Raw genomic sequence first — 19785 nt, forward strand, 5'->3', positions numbered from 1 at the left:
TCTTCTCTTAGTTTCCTTCGACCCTCCTATCTTTTTACGGGGCAGCGTGACCATCGATACCGTCGCGTCAACGGGATAATAGTTGCGAGGTAGGACGTCGAGGGCGGCCCGTTTCTCGAATTCTTGCCAATGGTGGATCGATTGGCGGCAGCGGACGAGCGGTTTCATCGCCAAGCAAATGACGCGGCGAACGATTCGGTAACAGTTGACGCGACCGTCGCACGGAAGTCGAGGCGAGATATAAAGAGAAGGAGGAAGGCCAAAGGGAAGAAGAGAGAAAGGGAGGGAAAAAGCGGTAAAATGTCACTGTTGCCTAATTACGCGAAATAACTAGCCTGTACTGGGTTCGAGAGGAAAGCGAGAAGATAGAAGGGAAGGACGGAGAGAAAGAAGAAGGAAGAAGGAGATAGAGACGCACGGAAACATCGTAGCCACGAAGAAGCGAGAGATCCCCCTTGGATGGAGCCACGGTACCGCTAGATCTCGCGGCCAATCGCGCGACCTGTTTACGCGAACGCGTCCAATCGCCGGCTAGGTTTGACCGGCAAGCAAACGCGACCACCACCCGGCCAACTCCGTTTATAAAGTGAGCCCGATGCGCCGCCTCGAAGACAGAGCCGTGCCGACAGCCCAGCCATCAGGAACGTTGTTTTTTTTTCTATCCATCAACCCGTCCGAGACGAGTGTTCCGTCGTGTGTGATCGACCGGTGAACGAAAATTCGGTGAAGGTTTCTCCATCCTCTCTGTCCTCCCTCCTTCTTCTCCTCCGGTTCACCAAAGATTTCCGGTTCCGCGAAGTTTCGGCACAAGTTCGAGCGGGAATCCAGTGATAACCGAGAGTGATAAGAGAGAGCTGGTGAACCGAAGAATTCAAGTTCGATACCGAGTGAATTTCCAACCAAGGTACGTGCGTACCCAAAGTGTTCTCCAACCTATTCCTGGTGGAATAAGTGTTCGAACGCACCGGTGTCGAAGATTCTCCCAGGTTGATAAGGAATATTCAATGATAAGGAGTCCACCACGATCGATCGAAACGATCCATGGATCGATTGATCACCGCGAACACGTGATAAGCATAGTGACGAGTCCGCGACGGGATTTACGCGATGAGAATCTTCCTCGCCGTTGCTTTCGGATACATGTTCGTCCATTCGATGGTTTCGCACAGTTTGCGAGAATAGATAGAATGTTTTGAAGCAGAAACGACGCGGTGGTGGTTGTAAACGGTCGAATAGGCGACGCGAAAAATATTCCAGTTGTAAATCGTACCAATGCGATCTGTTCTTCCTGAAGAGATTCTTCTCGGAGAGTAGAGATGGAAAAACAGATAGATGGATAGACGCGAGCGATGATCGATCGAGTCGGGAAAATAAAAACCTGTGCGATCGGCGCGATGCCTCGTGGTCGCCATTCCCACGGTTCAGAGTCGAGCAAACGCGGTTCAAAGTCAGGGCCGTGTTGAGCAACAGTCGAGACCCGTAATATCGAGCGAACGCGAAACCGCGCATAAAACCGAAACGCGTTGCTCCACCACGCTCGTTTCGCCACGCCGGTACGCTTAAATTGCCTTCTAAAACTAGCTACGAAATTGCGAGCGTCCAACACTCGCGGACAATACCGATCCGACCATTTTCATTGCAAGTAAAGAGAGAGAGAGAGAAGAAACTTTTCCGATAGACAATGCTACTGTAAGCTGCGTCGTATCGTGTAAATAACACGTCCGCGTTTCGAATAGATCGAGCATTTTTAGTCGTACCAATGATACATCGAGCCATTGAATCGTTTGCTGTATTATGCCAAGCGAAAGAAGACAAGTATTTCGAATAGATGGAGTATTTTTAGTCGTACACGGACGCTCGGCCGTCAAATCGTTCGTATTCCCGATAGACGTCCGATTTCGTGTCGGCCCGCGACGCCAGTCGAATATTCATGCTGGTACCTTGTTTCGACTGGTCGGAAGTCCGTCGACCCTTCGAACAACGCGTTAGTCTTTCGGTATGTAAATTCCGCGAAGCCAACGATATCGCGTTAAATGTGATTCCAGTTAGGAATTTCGGAGAAGAAGTTATAAAAATTCAAGTAAAATAGACAGATCATAATGAGAGTTTTTCGAAGAATCGTGCAAGTAGTTTCGTACCGCGAAACGTTTAGGGATGCGAGTCCGATGTGTCGCGAGCAGGTGTGCGCGTTTTCTAAGGTGGAAGCGCGGTCCAAGTCGGTGAGTTCAATGCCAGAGAGGCGTGACGCCTGCCAATACTCGCACCGGCGGCGTCGTTATTCCGCGTACTCGCACTTTCGCGAGGATTACGAATCATCGAGTCGAGGAAATGCTTGCGCCTCGATACCATCGTCGATTATCCTTTCTGCCGAATGCAAGTCGAAACGCAACGAGACACGATCGACCGTACGTGTTTCTAGCGTTCCTTCGATGAGTCATTAAAGATAGAGCGGCGTAAACTTTTCTCGCGGAACGTTCGAACAATGGCTAGTATTATTATTCAGGACTAAGAAACGGAGCAAATGAAAGATCCGAATGAAAGTGTAATTGTCGGGTGACCGGAAACGTTATTACGTCCATTATGGTTCTCACGAAAGGTTCAACAACCATTAAATCATCGGGTATGTTCGTATATCTAATTACGTAACTCGAGCACACTTAATTACCTTTTTGTCACGCACATCTTACGCCGCGTGAAAGAATCCTGATTAACTCTGAAAACAATAAAACTAGAGGTTTTACTCTACCACGAAGAAACGATTACACGTATACACGTACGTTTATCTCGTGTATCGAAAGAAGAAGGATGCATAGAGGGATTCGCATAATGTTATAGCACGTTATAATTTCACAGGCTCGTAAGAGGACGATGAATAATCTCTCCTCTGTACTTTCATAAATCGCCAGTCATCGTCGGTCAGAAAATTTCAGCGAGATCGGCATCGGCTCGTTCAATGTGCTATATTTAAACGAGCAACGATGCGATGCTCGAATGGTCGCCGACAAAAAACTCTAATTCGTGTCCCCAAGATCTGACGCAGCATCCATGGTACTTGCACGGAGAATCGTTTGGTCTTGAAACGATCAACGCATCTCGGAAGATGGTAACGTTCGCGGGACTGGTGTGTTCTTGCACGATATAAAGTCCAAGAGAGAAGAGACTCGCTGGTAGAAATGGCGTGCGCGCGCAAGCTCACCGCGCCGTGACGGACTCCTTCTTCATCGCCGCCACCATCATCATCACCGCGATCATCATCCTCGTCGTTGCGATCGTCGCCGTCATCGTTCCTATGCTTTTCTTAAAGCAGCCCCACTTTTTGCCTTATCGCCGCTATGAATCGCCGAGTTACCAGCACCAATCCCATCAACAAAGTTGAACGAACTTGAAAACCATATTCGCTGCTTCACACGGGCTTTGCGAAGGAGTTTGCGAATTCCCATGCCCCTTGCTAATCTCATATTCTCTTCGAACATCCGTCGTCGTTCGATTCGAGCTTTTACATCTAATTGCGTTTGACAGGAAACGATTTGTTTCTTGCGCAGCTTTCATCTTATTCGTTGAATCGAGCGATTTGACCGCCGAGCGAAGATCGTTTCGCTTCGCTCGAGCTTTCGCTGCCGCGATCCTGAATGGCCAGCGAAGAAGAAAAGTGGAGCCCGCGAGAGGACACCCCGAGGTGACAAGCGTGACGTTTTTCATTTGGCGATTCGCGCGAATCTGCCATTCGAGTCGGCGGTGTTCTCTTCTATCCTGTCGGTGCCTTTCCTTTTTCCTTTTTCCCCGGACTCGTAGCCACGACCTGCCCCACTATCTCGCGTTCAGCCGATGGAGGATCTTCCAGGCGCCGCCTGGCCGTTGACCCCGAAGCTGCCTACGGCCCTGACCATCTTAGTAGCTCCGCGCTTCGCTCGCTTAAATCATCGTCGGACGACCTGCTTCTTCGGCGACCCTTTGGAATTTTATCCCGCGGAATCTTTTCAGTTAATTAACGTTTCCTCGCCGAGCGTTGTTCCAACGGCAATCGCTCGCCTTCGTCGACCTTCTCGCCTCGCGCGATCCGCGTCAACCGGTCCGCTCGTCACCGAGAAAGATACCAACAGGTGTGAGACGTTCCGCTCAGGAAACTCGTATCTCCGTTTCTACTTCGTCGCTACTCTGCTCTGTAAATCTGATCGAGAATCTAGCGTATCTTTTTCGGTGATTAACGAGCAACTGCCTCTTGGAATATCACGGATCTTAAAGAATTTCGGGCTACGGCTAACTTTGAACTTGCTGCGAGGTTCGACGAACGGAGTTCGTTTGGCTGGAGTCCAACGTTCGACAAAGACGCGATCGACTAGAAATAGCGATCCGTCAGTTCGCCACGGTATAGTCGCCAGAGGAATATATATGTGAACCGCATAACGGATGTCGGATTCATAAGTGAGACGCGTGGAATGTCGTAACAAACGACCGGTTAGAGAGCGGCAAACAAATTCTCATTTGCGAACAATGAGGACGGGACACAGGTTTCGCGGACGCGCGGAACAAAAGCTAGATTACGATCCTATTAGATTGCTTCGATTTGTGCGTCTGCGTGCGACGACCTCGCGACGTTGTTCGGCTGATCGTGAAGAAGGATCGCAGCTCCGACGCGTTCACGGAAGACACGAACGTTCGCAGAAGATATTTAAGGTATCTCATTATGGCTAACAATATCCTCGAACGCGCTCTACCCATTATCTCTTCCGCCCTTAATCAGTAACGCTCAATTTCTAACTCGTAATTTGCGCGGACGGTGTGTACACGCTCGAAAGGAAGAAGGTACGCAGTCGGCGGGAAAGTGAAAAGGAAGCGAACCGAAGGAGAAACCAATTACTCGGAGAGACCGATTAGTTCTCTAAAACAAACGGACCTGCCCGTGTGGGAAAAGCAAAACGAAGATAGCGCTCGACGAATTTTCGATCAACGACGACGAGAATTGGAAGGAAAATAGAAAGATGAGAACGAAGGTCGTGCCGAGAGTCGATGAAAAGTATCGATACGGGGATCGAAGCCGAGCAATGGGCACTCGAACGCGAAGGTAAACTCGTAAAGGCGAACGAACCCGAGGAGTGAACGCGAAAGAAAAAGGGGGAAGAGGACGACAGGAGCTCATTATTGAACACTTAGCACGTTTTAAAGCTACTTCCTGGCCATACTGCACAAATAGGCGTGGACGCGCGCCACCGCATCTCTTCGATTCGCTCGACACAGCCTTTAACGATTCCACGCTGCCTGCCATCGTCGGCAGTTCCTCGCGATTACAACCGAAGGCGAACACCTGTGTTCCCTTGCGCGGTCTAAAAATAAGGCGAAACATCCGGATAAAGAATTCCACTCGCGTCCGTGGAAAATTACGCTTTAACTTAAGGCGATCGACCGTTTAGATTTCCTGCTTTCCTAGTCCCGCCAACCAACTTTTACGAAAGCTGTCTGCCTGCCAGTCAGCCTTAATCAGTTCACAACGCTTCGTCCTTCGTAATAAAGTAAAAATAAAGCGTCGGGGTGTTCCCTGGCCCGTCTGAGAACACCTGCACGATCGGTCGTTTAGGGCGTACTGAAAAACGAAAACAGGGAAGATTAACAGCCTGTGTAATTTCGGCGGCCTGTGTAATACACGCACAAAAGAAACACCATAATCTCGAAGCGTTCACTTTGCTCGTGGTTATACATCCGGCAATTTTGGGCCGATTTTCAATCGCTAAATGGAGATCGCCGATGAAGATCTCCAGCGGAGAACGCGCAAAGTACAGGATCGATGGTGGACGTTATGCATCCTCGCTCGATCGAGTAAAAATACGCCTGACAAAAACTCGAAATGCAGAGAAAACGCGATATCGCGACAGATGCAGTCGCGGTTCGCGTTATTCGCAAATTGCTCGATCAACGGTACCATGTTCGATTCTCGTGGAGGAAGAAGGTCGCGATGCAGGTACGCGACCTGGATGACTGGCACGATCAGGAGAAAAGGAAAGAAAAACCTCGTACCGATAGTTTGGTCTTCTCGTCACGAACAAATATTTGAACCCGTACGACTGGTAATGTTGGAACGTTCTGTTTGAAAGTCGTTCCGGTGAGTGCCCTCCGTTCGTTTCAGCCACCCTCGCTCGTAACTTTCCGTGGGCCGAATATGTGGGTAAAACGGTTCTACCGGTCTCCGATCCGGTTCTTGGGCCGTCCTTACATTTCGATAGACTGTACGCTCCACTGCGCTAAAAACACGCTTTAACTCCCTCCATTCGTTCGATTTCCCAAACTTTTCCAATGACCGCTACGCTTATCGGTGTCCGTCTAACGCTAGCGGCATTCTTTGCTCGATTTTCACGAGTCGAAGAATTACGAGGCCGGAGGAATATACGGCGGAGGAATCGATTCAACTGCTCGAAAGAACGAGCGTGCCGAAACCGTTCGCTGCAATCCGTTAGAAGGCCGACCATCGAAACCGTGTCGTTCGCGGAAGGAACGCCGGAAAGAAAAAGCCGGTTCCTGTTCAGCGATCACGTTTGTTCGTCGACCGCAGGCGCCACGAGAAAAGGAAGTGCTACAGTTTGACCGTGATCTTTCCACGCCGATCTTTCGTCGTTTCTTTCAAAAGAGCAACGCTCTACCTACTCGAAACCATATTAGCCTATCAGGCTTCGCGATCCCGGAAAAGTCTCTCGAAGGAGTAGATTTCGCAATGAGCTTTCGCCGTATTCGGTTTATCGGAAGGATCGAGTAGCGCGTCCCATAAATGGCAGGACGAAGACGCAGGGGATTAACGGGAAGGAACGGATACGGACGCGGTTCGAACGAACGCGAGCTGATATCGTTGAACGGTAACCAAGTTTTTGCGACATCTACGCGCGATAACAACCGCCTCGCAACGGCTTTTAACTTCGCGTGGGTGTGAAAATGGAGCACCTTGGGCGGAGACGTCCTCGTTACCTCTATTCTACCGTATCACGATGAACAGGCTCTAATATCTCTGAACTTCGAAATCGTTTGGCGAAACACCGTTTAAAAATCGAGACGAAGTATCTCGTCTTCGCTGACCGATTCACGAAGCTGATTTAAATCGTGCCGGGGAAAGGACGTATTCTCGGCGTTCGTGATCGAACTTGCACGATACGTTAAGTAGCCGCGATGGTCACGCGGCCTATAACAATGCCATAAACGAAGAAGAAAGATAGGAAGACGAGAGGAAGAAGAAGACGAAGATGGAGATGGAAAAGCAAACAGAGACACGCGATTCCTGGAGAATATTGACTGTAAGGAGTTTGTGGACCACGCAACGGTAACCGCTCCTCCGGAGCGCGAATCGCGGAGCTTGTGTTCCAACACCGTTACACTTATGAGCGCGAACTCCATAAAACGCCACGACCTTAGTTATCGGAGTTGGCCGGCGAGGCCACGGCCACGGCCGCCAACGACGCCCACCGCTCGCCTTTATTTTCTCTCACCACTGTGTTACCGTTAACCGTAGTGTTTCCTTGCGAATCTGATTCCGCGTCCCTCTCTGCTCGCGACTTTCTCTATCGCCAATTTGTGCAAATCGGCGGCTGCTCGCAACTGTCGTCTTCCGGCGAAAGGGCACAGGCCAAGAGGATGTAGGACGAGAAGCTACGACGTAATGCTGAATCGTAAATTGAAACGCGCCAAGTAACCATAGAAACCTAACGGATAACGTTAGAAAATTCTATTTAAAAATCGGTAAATCGATAAAGGTAAAACGGAAAATAAATATTACAACGATAGAAACAGACAACGACGAAGAGTTCTACCGAAAGAATCGACGAATCTCTTGGCGATCTCTTGTGGAATAAGATTAAAAAACGCGAAGGATTGAGAAAAAGGAAGATGAAAAGCAAACCGGAAACGAAGAGCCGCCATCGCGGGTGAATCGGTTCTCCGCCAGCTATGTACAACATCCTGTTGATTCCTGGCAGGGCTCGCGAGAGGCAACCTTGTCGTTAATGGCAATGCCGACGTCGAACGACTATTTATCTCTGATCTCGTTGGAGCATAGGAAGGAAGACTCGGAGGGAAAAAGGAAGAGGATCTCGCAGGCAACGATCTGTTAAGTGGCCGTTCGCGATCGAATTTCCCATTCGATCGATTATAATATTTCGAGCACGGCCTCTCCGTCGTTGCCGAGTGGATCGAGTACGCGGTTATGGGCGATAACGATCGTGATAATGGACCATCAAAGTTTTACGACTGATTCGACCATTCGCTTCTGGAAAATGACATTCCTCTACGAGCTTTTTCCGTGATCGTCGTCTATCGGACGATACGCATACGGTAGCCAGCAGTGCATAGCTTCCCGTTTCTGCCAATAATGCCACGCAACGGTGCTTCTGCTTCTAGTCGCGGCATTTGCCAACGTCGATATATAAATATCGAGCAATGGCAGATGGTGTACGAGTGTGTCACGTTCCGATTGCCCATTAACGGTACATCTTATGGATAGGATAGGATAGGATAGGATAGTCGTGGGATCGCGATCGAGGTCTTTAATCGGCCGTTCTGACAGATGCCACATAACTTCACGCATCGAGCATTCTGCCGATGGAAAGCGTTTCTCATCGCTTCGACCTACCACCGATAGATCGTGTATTAAAACGTTTTCGTCTAAACGGCGATCCGAGTGAACTCCCGCCGGCTGAAAGTAAGTAATTACCGAGTCGACAGGCTACAAGCGGGCGTACGTAATTGCTAAGAATTTACGACGCCACCGTGGACGATTAATCGAGCAAAAGGAGGAACGTAGCCGCGGGGGGATCGTGCACTCGAATTTAACGGGGGCCGCTATTCGATTCGGCTGGTCAGTTTCGACGATTTCTTGGAAAACGATCGTATCGAGGCGAATAAGCGTAGCAACCTGTAACGACACAGCGGAAAATTAATAACGCGATCGAAACGGCGATAATCGTCTCCTTTTCCTGCGAAATTTCGGGAGGAGAGCAAAGGAGAGACAAAGAATCTCCGATCTTAACGCGGATCTGTGATTTCTTAGGATAAGTAGGGGAAACTTAATTGCTATTCCTCGAATAAAATGCTCTCAAGATTTACTAACTCGTAAAAGATTAAAAATTGTCGTCGACTCTCATCGATCACCTCCGTTTTCATCTTTCTCGTTGTTCGTACTGTTCGATGCTTGCGGATAAAACGCGAAGGACGCGATCGAAACGGCGATGATCGTCTCCTTTTCCTGCGAAATTTCGAGGGGAGGGCAAAGGAGAGACAAAGAATCTCCGATCTTAACGCGAATCTGTGATTTCTTAGGATAAGTAGGGGAAAACTTAATTGTTATTCCTCGAATAAAATGCTCTCAAGATTTACTAACTCGTAAAAGATTAAAAATCGTCGTCGACTCTCATCGATCACCTCCGTTTTTATCTTTTTCGTTGTTCGTACTGTTCGATGCTTGCGGATAAAACGCGAAGGACGCGATCGTTCGTCGGGTATTTCTATTTTTTCCACTCGTTTGTCGTTTCGTTGTCTCGTTCTCGACCGAGTACACGACCGCGTAAGAAGACAATCGCGCGATTCCACGAACAGGCTTAATTAAGTAAAACAAGTAACTGTATCAATTAGGGACACGCTTTAGCCGATTGTTCCGTCGGACGAGAATATTTTGTGATTTATAATCGTTCAAGACCGTTACCTTTCTCTTCTCGCGACGAGGTATATCGCGGCGAAGGAAGAGAAAGAGAAGGAGAGGCGAACGCGAGAACCGCGACGAACCGAGTCGAAGAGAAGGGACGAGATAAAATCGTCGATTCTAATTCCACGCGATGCGCGCCTAACTGTATGCAATAACTGTGGCACAAGGTGAACAATCTTTGTCGACTTTAATGCGACTTTAACGACAGCCGCTCGCACCGTTACCGGTGGAATAGGAATTTCCTGAGAATCAGTCGACAGAGAATTATTGTTTTCCCGCGGATTACACGTTGCAGCTTTATACCGTATCCTGGGTTCGTCGTTGCCGCGGAGATTCATCGCGTCAACTAACGTTTCGGAACGGGTTTCCGGCTTAAAAGCCTCGCGGTAGGCGTGCGCTATCTGGATCCGTGACGATTGAAGAGTTTGTCGTTTTCATTTACGTCTTTGCGAGACGAATCGCGTCGAACTTGTATGGACACCGTTGTATACGAAAACCGCGATACGCGCGTCATTTTTGCAGACGTGTCTATCAGACGCCGCGTTTCCGCCTTCGAACGAGACGATGAGAAGGTTAGCGCGTACGGAATGACGAAAAGAATCACGTTCTTTTTATATCTCTAGATTTATTCTTCAATGGTACATGATTTCTTAAAACCGTCGCGTTCGCATCTCAGCCGTACCCCCTGTTCGTTTAAAGAAGACGCAACCGTAACACCAAATTACGATGCACGCGCGTATCTTCGAATCGACGGTGCTCCAACAAGCGAAACGGCAGATTCGTTCGAAAACGATCGGTTGGCCTAACGAAAGAATTTTAGCCGAATCGCTGGTTCGTTCCTCGCCCCAGCAGGCCTCTCGCTTCTCCTCTTTCTCCTCGATTTTACGACGAGCTCCACCCCATCGTCTAGAGGCTGTTTATCATGGCGAGCAACTTTTATCGACCTTATTTTCATTAGGAAGAAAAAAAAAAGAGGCAGGTCTGCCGACCTCGCAACGTATAATTTAGGAGCGATCGAATCTGCGCTGAACAGGGCCCGCTAACGCGTTCTATCTTTCGCATGACGATCCTGGGAAGGAGCATCGTTCGGTATAATTTTATGTTTGACTATCGAAGCACCGAACATCGAGCGCGCAACTTTCGTTCCTGGGCGCGCTATTAATATTCAACGAACGACGCGACCGGTCCCTCTGCTTCTTACACGACGAGTCGCGTCCGTGGCAAATTAAATCACGGCTACATCGATACAAACAGAGATATTGACCGACTTAGAGACCGTTCCGTATCTGTAAAGTTGCATCTGCCTGAATTTCATTAATTATAACGCTAAATGGAACGGGAGAGACTGGATCGGACACTCGACCGCGTCGTAGTATTCTCGGTCGCTGTGCAACCGTAAAGGGAGGCTGATACTCTTCCAATACCGTTAAAAGCAAGCAGACGCAACTTCGATCGTCCCGTTCCCTTTTCGATAGCAAAGCTCCGATCGCCGACACTTCGACGCGGCAAAAGTTGCAATCTCCGGTCGAATCTTCGAACTCGCCACGCCCTCTCATAATTTATGGATGATAGAAAGAGAGGATGATCGATACGTATTTTTTGTGCATATCCATATCTAATTAACGCTACCGAATTTATCGATCACGATCGTGCCACGACGCCGTGACTCTGCGTTATCGACCGACGTACGAACGAAACGTCGTACTTACGGTTGGACGAAAATGGCACAGCTATAGCGACGATCGACGAATCTGTTTTTCCAATTTTTCTGAAACCTATAGTTGTCGCTGGGAGCGAAGATATTGAGGCGAAGAGTCGCAACTGCGAATCGACGCTTCGAGTTTAACGGTAAATCGCGTAACAAATCGAACGGCCGCGACCGATGAGAAATGGTCAATGAAACTCGGCGCGACTAGTTTGGTAACTCGAATGGTTGCTCGATTAAAACCGTTGTTCGGTCAACTTTTGCTCGACCTAATTCCAACTGACCCTGTACGAAGTTCAAGGCGAATTTCGGGACGAAAGTGGGCCTTTCCTTCTCCTGCCAGCGAAATACCATCGAGCCGGTAGAACCGCCGCAAAAGGAAGTAACCTTTCTCGATTGTTCTTCAGCCGCGAAAAGGTCACGAACCTGGGTCGGTATATAACGAGTGCTCCATCAGCCAAACGGATCGTAAATAACGTATCTACGTGTGTAATAATTATTTTATTACGCTATTTTATCAGTAAATCCATCGCAGAGTTCCTTTCGCCAAACAACGTTCGCAAGTTTCTATGATTAGACAATTCGCTGGATTTAAATGCCGTTGAAAATGGCATAAAGATTGCTGAAATCGCTTGTGTATTCATTTTTTTTGAGGTTATTAGATGTGTGTGAACAAAGGAACGCGTGGATAAATTGCAAGGTAGAAAATATATTTTAACACGTTCGTCGCCCAGCGTGATTCGGCTAAGTTTCCCGCGGGGCCCAAATCCGACCGCCGGTACGCAGAACGTAAATAGAGCGACAGACAGGAATTCATTGTTTATCGCCTTTGATTCATTATAAAGAAAAGATTATTTATTTCTGAAATGGAGAAAGCGGTAAGCTATCCAGCTAGAGTATTCCGAGGGATCTCATGGCAGATATCTCGGATCTTTCATTTAGTCGAGAGGCATACTTGTAAGACGTACATCGGTGATTTTTTCATCCTCAAAATGTTCGGTAAACAGCGTGAAAATATATTTGAAAGTGAGGAGAGTAGTCATAACGGAGTCTAACTATTTTTCGAAGTGCCCAAAATCACCCCAAATGCGTTTGGAATGTTTTAACGAATACCATGCGATATAGGATAATGTAATATATTACCCAGAATATAAATTAATAAAAAGTATGGTATAATGAGTTCTTAATATTTTTATGTTGTATATCCTATATATAATATCGTATATTTAATTAATTAACTCGAATAAGAAGAGCGTCACCATCGTTTGTACCCCCACGGAAGTATACCCGTCGCATAGATATATACGACGTGGCGACGAACGTGTTAAATACTGAAGCGTAAATACAAGTCGGAATATAATTGAGCTGGTCCAGATCCGCGCGCTAGCAGTGTCACCTTATGACTGAAAGCCCCGAAGCCATCGTCACCTGTGTACTGTTTATGATCTGCCTTCGTCCCAGTCTTTTGTCTATACGCTGTCGATGGCTTCGGTGCTTGAGAACACTAAAAGACCAGATGTAGAGTTTTCTTAAAAGCGGTGACCACTTCAACCATTTTCAATCGCCGTATTATCCAATTCGATGGTAAGCGCACAGGATGTGCGACGAAATAATAAAAATATATAGCGTACGATACGAGAAAAATGCAAGTTACGATCGTGGCAGAGGAATGAAATACAAATTATTAAAGATTCTTAACCATTTCCAATTCGATGGCCAAGAATATTACGTGGATAGTTGATTTTATGTGCACGTGAGATCGCGCGTATTATTACGATAATTTCCATAGAGTGGCGATTCTTCCGCGAGCTGGCCGTGTCCGCGAATAGAAGAGGAGAATCCGCCTCGGGGATCGGATGAACTTGACACCGAGATTGCTTGTCTACCCTCGGCCGTCAGTCGTCGACCACCCAGATGGAGCAGTCTATTAGCTCTTAACTACGCGATTATTTTCAAGGAAAGTTCCTTTCGTTAAAAACGATCGGATCGACTGGTTTGTCGAATCGCGTAGCTTGCCACAATTTCAAAGAGGATCGTTAAACGGAGCATTACCTCGATCGTATAAAACGCTCTCGTGGGCTACTCGTGTTTGCCATAGTCGCTTGGATTCTCCTCGACTTCGCCACGGAGTAGAGCACGACGGTACCCACGCGTACTTAGACGCTCCTCCTCGAGATTCGTTCCATTTTCTGTTCGCAACTCCAAATCTTGTTCGTCGAACGTAACGGTCAACCGTTTTAATAATCGTCGTTTCCTGCGATCGCGAAAGAAACGAAAGAAAAGGCATCGATGGAGAAAGGAGACGAGACTCCCAACGTTTTCTCCTCCTTTCGACTCTAGTGTCGTGCTCGTCTTCGCTTAACGGTATAACTTCCTCGAAACGAGGTCGAAACCGAACGTTCGAAAAATCTTGGAATTGCGCAACCAGGCTTGGGTCTCTGGCGATTAATCGTTTCGTGAACACCCAATCGCACCGATCGACTCGTAATAAATCGGTGTATTTTCTTTCCGCGCGATCAACCGCCGCGTACCGTTAGCTCCTTCTTTCCGATTCTTTCCAAGAAACTGCAGTTCTCCGTGCAAAGTTTTAGATTCCTGGAAAAGAATCGTTCCGGTCATCCAGGCTATCCCTTAACGTCAGTGTTTCGCAACTACCTATATCCTCTTCCTCTTCGAAGAAGTTTCTTCGGTCAACTCTTTCGCTGCTATTGACGCGTATGTTACGTCGCATTGACTATATTCTTCTCTCCATTTCTTCTTCGCGTTTGTATCTTTCACAGATACGTTCTTTCTTTGGGATACTTTATTCATAAAAAGCGTAGCATACGCAAAGGATAATAAAATTATATTCGAAACTAAAAGCAAATAATAAAATACAGTATTTATTTTGGATTATACAGGCCCGAGAAGAATAGCTGAATCGGTACTACAACGAAGTATACTTTGTTCCCGTTTGACGCGTGTCTAGCTCTATTCGTGGATACATCGCGTCGTATGAACGTTGTCTAATACTACTGACGCAACAGGTGTATCTTTGTTTTCATGCGGCTTTAAAAACCACGTAGTATATAGTCATACTCTAAACATCTTTATGGATGAACAGACTTCTCAGAAAACACTCTTGCCCGAGACGTGCAACATAACGAGAGAGTGCTTCAAGGACAAGGTGATGACTCGTTCGCGGCGCGCGAGATGCTCCAAAGAAAATGTGTTAATCTCTCAAGCGTTTTGCCGGTATACCGTTCTAACGGACTCGAACTTCGCAAGTACGTCACGTTTGCTCGTGCTTCGCAGAAACATTAAGATCGTTACTGTGAAAACAGCGACGGTGACGTGTCTCGAAGGTAAACAACGCGCAACGTGGATCCTTCGTCGCGATAATGAAGCCGGTAACCCTATGATCCGATTCTAAATGCGGAAACATCGAAACTGGCTTCTGTCGTTTTTGTCGATTTTGCAGACCCGTCGATCCAGATCCACTGATCGTTTAACGAAGCGATTAGACGATTCGAGTCCCCGAACGAATCCCAAAGGACTCGATGCCTCGCGATATTCTTTTCTTCGTTGATTCTACCCCTTCGATGGCAAGGAAATTCTACGAGTTTACTATTCGTGGTACTCGATTGATGAGTCTCGCAAGTTGCTTCGAGCAGCGATACGTCGACGTTCTACTCGACGAAGAAGAAAATGTAGCGTAAATAGTTAATCCAAACGACGAAGCGAGGTCCTTGATTATAAAAGGCGACGTTCGACTGCGTAGACTCGGTTGCCCTTTAATTTGGTGTTCACCGCGAATGGATACGAAACGAGATGCCTAGGGAATGAGGATGTTTGTTCACAATAGCGAGGATGGTTGCTCGTGGCTGGCGAAGGTACGTAGCGCGCCTGCGGATTGATTACAAGGTATGCAGCCCTGCTTGCAGCGCGCCGCGGTCGCTTTGCCGCGGAGTTACGAAAGAGTAATAACGCGAGTGATTTTGATCCAGAATTGCCACGTCCTACGTAATTCTATTTAACTGCTGTCCACGAAATGGATGCAGTTGACTGAATTCCGTCGACACGATGACGCGATTCGTGAAATGCAACCGTAAACGTCGAACGTTTACAATTGTGAAATATACATACGTATAGCCAATGCCATCTTCGTTTCGTATAATTTTATAGTCTTCTTTTTGCACAAAAGTAATCGTATATTTATCTAATAAGAAAGTAAAGAGCAACAGCGAATAGATCAAAGAACGGTTAATTCAGTACTGCATCTTTCAATTTCGATGAAGACAATCGGTTTCCGCGCGCCATTAAGCACGCAGAAAGCAAGGATCGGTAGTGAACGAGTCGTTCTAGCATCGGTCCAGCTCATCTTCGGCAGAGAGGAACGAATGACAGGGAACGGAGCGAATGAAACGGCAGAAAGAAACGAAAAAGGGCGAAAAGTTTATTTGAAAGTTTTTCTACCCTGCAGCTGGACGTGCCGATCTTGTCGGACGATCCCTCGACTGTTCTGCAATTTCACGGCTGATATCGGGTATTACGAACCGTTTGCTCGTTTGCATTCCTTTCCCGAGATGATAACAAATATGCGCGGGAATGCGAGCTTGCCGATTTTTCCTGGCATTGAAAAAGAAGTCTCGCGATAAACCGGCAAACATCGAGGGTCCGTAGTTAGCGAACGAACTGTAGAAATCGACATGTTCTTGACTCTCGTCTAGTTCGATGCTTTCTTGGTTCTTCGTTCGTGTTTCTTCCGATTAACTCTTTCTTATGGTCTCGATCTTCGCTCGCGTTCGACGAACTGATCGACGATGGAAAGATCGAAACACGTAACAGCGAACTCGCGTTCGCGATACTTGGATCGATTAGGGGGCGTTAAACTCGTCTTCCCTTGGTCAGAGACACGAAAGCGCGTGGCTTGTCAGACTCTCGTTTAAACAAAAACTAGACGCGCCGAACCACGAGAGGCACGTCGAACGGTGCCCTTTGATTTCGAACGATCGCCGCATCCGCCATTCGTGCTGCACGCACGCGGTGGTGCACGCGTTGATCAGCGCCGCGGAACGAGCGCACCGTGGTTCGTGCTTCTTCCACGTACTCTGTGCGAGCTTCGTCAACCATCCAGTTCATTAACTCTAAATGATTTCTCGTTCCATAGCGCACGAGTCGAGCGTAATCGTGTAAAAGCTATCATGGGTAATAGGAAGACAGACTCGCTCCTTCCCATCGTCCTTAAGAACCAGGATGTATCGAATTTACCAGTCAGCCCTTTCTTTTCTTCCTTTTTCCATACGCGACTGGTTTACAAACCTCGAGCGGTTCACAAAAGGGAACCGAGCAGTCTCGCAAAGCAACCTTCGCTCAAAAAGAACGCGTAATGTTGATATCGGATAACCTCGCTCCTCGTTTAACTCGATATCGCGAGTAATATCGAAGTTAACAACTAAATCCAGGATATTTAACCTCGGTCGTGTTGTTTGACCCGGCTCATGGCTATATTCCCGAACTTTATCAACGAAATTGCCGGTAATTTCGTTCTTTTAGTACGTATCGTGTTCTTCGTGCTTCGAGGATAACATAGTACGTACGTTTTGATGGAGATGAGAAACATACAGAAGAAGGTAGAGTCGCGTGCCCAACGTTTCTGCGGCTTTCGAGTTACGTAAACGCAATCACGATTACCTCCGAGTCTCGTAAGCACGGTGAAAGTACATCTTCCATCTTCCACTCGACACTGACCCGCTTTTTCAGCGACCGTGAAACAGACTCCTGAAACTTTCTTTACGCGAGCTCGTGCGGTTTTGTACGATGATCCTGAAAGCTGATGAAAACGAATTCGCCGCGCCTAAGATCATGATTACGCCGGATGCGTCTTCCGACCAACTCGGCGCAACTCGTATCGATACGTAGACGTATTTGAACGTATGCATTTCGGCCTTCGGATGCTCCATTCGTCAAGAGGCGCGTCTACCGTTAGCATCAACCTAAGTCGAAAATCCACACTTTAGCGTCGTTTCTCAGTTTCCTTCCAACTTGATCGACCCTAGCTCTTTATCGATATTTATCGATTCGAGTGTCCAGATTATGTTAAGTGTGTCTTAAAAACGAGTAGGTATCCATCGACGATCTCGATGGTCAATCAACATGGCTAGATATATTTCAATGACCGTGGAAGAGAAACGAAGATAATTACTCGAGCTGATAAACGAGCCAGTCATCGTATCGTCGTCGTGAGTCGAGATCAACCGGTAGGTTAATCGCGTAGTTTAAACGTTATGCAGGCGAACATGGTTGAAACGTCGAGAGAAACTGGATTCCGAGACCATTCCCGCCGATACATTCGAGTCTCTCGAGCTTGACTAATTGATCGGCGCTCGTTGCACACTTCCTTATGCCGAGTAATCTACGCTTATCCGCAGCCGTTTAACTCGAATTATGCAAAAGTTCAGCCGGCTCGCAAATCATCGAACAACGAGCTCGCCGAGAAAATTACACGGCCAACTACGAAATCATACGCGATTTCCTTTACTGCCGGGTCATCACTTATCGCCTGGCGAGCATTCCCATGGACGTTCGATTACAGGCTGTTTCGCGGCACGTGGGAGCCGCTTCGAATGTGCTTTCACGAAGTAAAACGAATCCATGAAATCCTTAAACATTCTAAACGATCGGAAGATTATCTTTCGAACGAAACTTCGCGCCTCTTGTAACACCCTGCATGTAGACTTTCTTACGAGCATCGACGCGCGTGAGGTTACGAATAACAATTGCTTTTCTTAATAGCAAATCGAGATGGAAATTTCAACGAAACGTCTTCCCTCGACCAATTCTTTGTAGTTCGTCGAAACGTTCCATTTGTACGATGAGGACGAAGGTCCACGATTGCCGTGAAATCTTTAAATATTGTAAATTACTAAAGGGATAGCTTCGACATCCTGTACATAGACTATCCTACGAGCACACACGCGCATAGCGTTGTAGACAACGATCGCTTCCCTTGATGGCAAATTGAGAGAAAAATTTCTTCCAAGTGTTCCGTCTCGAAAAATTCTTCGTGGTTCGTTAAAGAATTCCACCCACGCGACGAAGAAAGGAGAGAAGAGGGAACCTCGAGCGGTGGACTCGATGGCCGTGCATCGTCGTCGGCGAACATCCTAGGCAGAATCATTAGTTTCGAATCTCGGCGGTGTCGGGACTGGAATAGCGAATTTAAAAGAACTCCACCGAACAAGCAGTTTCGTGTAACCGAGATCCACGAATGACTCTCCCCGGTGGATCCTTTCGTTCTTCTCGCGTTCCGAGCTGCATTCTTCCTCCTTGTTCGCCGGCTTGGGCATCCTTGTCACGGAGCTCGGTGTTGCGGTAGATCGTGTCCTTGAGCGGTACATCTCCAGCTCTTCCTCGGGCTCCTTTTTCCTTCCTCGTGTTCTTTTTCTACCGCCGGCTGCCGGCGTTGCTTCGTGGCGGGTTTCTTTCGCTCGCCTATTCCTGGCCACTCCATTTGCATGGAGCGCAACAAGAAGAAGACAAAAGGAAAGAGAGAGAGAGAGAGAGTGAGAGGGAGGCGAGGGAGAAGAAGAAGCAGAAGAAACAGGAGGTGGAGGCAACGGAGAAAAGTCGAGAGATCCGCTTAGACGGCTGGAAAAATCGTGGAACACGAAAGCGAGCCGCTCGTGCATCGAGGGAAGAAGACAAAATGTCGCGGGCGATGGTTTTACATGGCCGTGGCTACGTAATATCTCCCGGCCGGCTGCACGACCGGATGCTGCGTCTCCGGCTCCGAGTTGCCTCGTTTCGCGGCCGAACACCGTGTCTTGAATTTGCAACCGGCGTTTCCTGCGCGCTCCGAGCCATCTGATAAGCCGCCCTCCGCCTCCAACTCCATCCTCTGCTCGTTTGCTTCTGCTTTTTACAAGATCGTGCCCTTCGACTCTTCTTATTCCTTGCGCAGGTCCAACCGCCGCGACCACACCGCGGCTACCGATCATGCCGCCAATAATCTATAGCTGCCTCGCGACTCGTGGCAGCTATACGATTCCACCAAAGCCATCGACTCGTTCCACGACGACAGAACCAACGGCGCAAACTCGACAGCCACCCTTGCAGTCACACCGTTGCAAACACCGTCATGCACTTTTACCTCGCGCCGTTCACCTACCAGAGTCACGTTAGGTCGCGACAGTGGCACCGATCTAACGGACCACCCGCGGTCGTCCTGCTTGCAATTCCACATATTATGCCTACTATTGTACATCTACGTAGCAACCCTTTACAAGCAACGGCTCTCGCTTGCGGTTCCTCGTCCGGCCAGGCTGCGTACCATTGTCCTATCGCGAACATCCGCAACTTCTAGCCGTATAACGGAGTCCCTAGCGTTCTTATTCGGTCGTTGCGAAGCAAGTAGTAACGTAACGAATCC

The 19785-nt window shown here is 48.0% G+C and overlaps 1 protein-coding gene across 2 annotated transcripts in view; it reads left to right on the forward strand.

The window, feature by feature from the left end:
* Positions 1–613: 613 nt before the first annotated feature.
* The window catches only part of LOC132905247 (uncharacterized), a 37810-nt gene continuing 18638 nt past the window's right edge, over positions 614–19785 (forward strand). For both annotated transcript variants that reach the window (XM_060956366.1, XM_060956367.1), the window contains exon 1: positions 614–904. The gene's annotated coding sequence lies outside the window, so the exon portion shown is untranslated. The remainder of the gene's footprint in view (positions 905–19785) is intronic.

Source organism: Bombus pascuorum, chromosome 3 (assembly GCF_905332965.1).
Source record: "Bombus pascuorum chromosome 3, iyBomPasc1.1, whole genome shotgun sequence".
Taxonomy (NCBI): Eukaryota; Metazoa; Arthropoda; class Insecta; order Hymenoptera; family Apidae; genus Bombus; species Bombus pascuorum.